This window comes from Pelodiscus sinensis, chromosome 30, assembly GCF_049634645.1.
Source record: "Pelodiscus sinensis isolate JC-2024 chromosome 30, ASM4963464v1, whole genome shotgun sequence".
NCBI lineage: Eukaryota > Metazoa > Chordata > Testudines > Trionychidae > Pelodiscus > Pelodiscus sinensis.
In genome coordinates this window covers 7,579,089-7,580,982 of record NC_134740.1, presented here as the reverse complement: position 1 = coordinate 7,580,982, position 1,894 = coordinate 7,579,089, and positions in this window count along the sequence as shown.

Here is a 1,894-nt window from a genome sequence, read left to right as displayed (position 1 = left end):
TTTTCTGTGGTTTTGATAGAGGCAGTTTTTCGCTGGGAAAACATGAAGAGAAGAGACTAAGCTGAGTACTGGGGGTTGAGCGGTGGGGGACACCTACCCTAAGGGGTCTGAGGCTGCCTGGCCCTGCCTCCTGTAACCACACCATGTCTGTGCTGTGCCGTATCCTGGAGAAGCAATAAACCCTGGCTAGTCTACTGACTGGCAGAGTATCATCTCACTATCTCACTGCAGACAGGGGTGCAGGATCGGGGGTACTAACATGATTCCAGTTTCCTTGTTCCTGTTTTCCCAGCTTACATCCTATTTCCCCCCAGTGTAGACAGTAACATTCTCAGCTATTCCCTAACTAATCATTAACTCACCAGTCCTAACATATTATAACAATCTAAACAACTACATCCCACCACCTTAATTGGTTGACATCCGGCAAAATCCATTATCCAGAAGACAGAAACAATGAAGGAACCAGAGGCCACACAGATAAACAATAGAGAAGTGGAGACTATAAAGAAAAACCAGTAAAGAAACGAGAGTTTCACGAGCACTCCTCTTGATCTGAGAGTTCTTGGCAGATAGAAAAGGAGCAATCTAAGCTTTCTGTACATCTTCACAGATCTCCCCTTCTTCTGCAGGCGATGGCTCGAATTACCTTTCCGTCAGCATAGGAAATGACTGAACATCTCCTGGTTTCCGGCTGCCCCTACTGCTGAGCGAAAGGCCCAGGCTGTCGCGGTGAGAGGTGACTCATGGGTGGATGGACAGATTTCAAGTGCTTCTTTCTACCTGAATCCCTAGCTTCATGTGCCGGCCATCCCCGACAGGCCTGAGGATTTCTGCCCTAACCCAGGTCCGTGCTCAGCGAACATCTCCCAGCCCTGGGGTCCCCGCCCTCGAGCAGGAGCCAGTTGGGCAGGGCTGTGAGACAGGGGCCTGACTGAGCTGCAGTCACATACTCACGGCTGGCTCGGCCCACTTCCCTGGGCTTCGGGGGCTGCAAAGTCGCTTCAAACTGTCCAGTTGCCCCTTTCCTGCCTCACTGGAGCTGTGAGGTTCGATCCACGCGCTCTGCGGAGAGTCGGACACTTGGTGATGCAGCTTGGGGAGGGGCCTGTCTCAGGCGGCTGGGACACGTGACTCCAGGCACCAGGGTCATAGAATCATAGAATTGGAAGAGACCTCAGAAGGTCATCAAGTCCAGCCCCCTGCTCTAGGCAGGACCAATCCCAACTAAATCAACCAGGCCAGGGCTTTGTTAAGCCGAGACTTAAACACCTCTAGGGATGGAGACTCCACTACTTCCCTAGGTAACCCATCCCAGTGCTTCACCATCCTCCAAGGGAAATAGTTTTTCCGAATATCTAACCTGGACCTCTCCCACCACAACTTGACACCATTGCTTCTTGTTCTGCCACCTGTCACTACTGAGAACAGCCTCTCTCCATTCTCTTTGGAAACTCCCTTCAGGAAGTTGAAGGCTGCTATCAAATCCCCCCTCACTCTTCGCTTCTGCAGACTAAACAGACTCAAGTCCCACAGCCTCTCCTCATAAGTCATGTGACGGTGCGTCGGGATTTTCCCATCTCCTGCACCCCCGAATTGGCATGAACAGACTTCACCAGCCAGTAGAATGGAGGTTGTTTGTTGTTCCTCCAGCACAGTGCAGCACAGATGTAATCTGGTTACAGGAACTGGGGCTAAGAGGCCTCAGTGTCCCCCTTGAGATAGGGGAGTCCCAGCCCCCTCCCCAGCTCCTTTTTGCCTGCCTTCCAGCCAGAAACTAACTCCCCCTCCTCCAGCCCTGCCCACAGCCAGGGCAGCATTCCACCTCCCTTTGTTTCTCCCCATGGGGGGCCGCAGGTCAGACATGTTTTTGAGTCACCTTTGCATAGTGAAG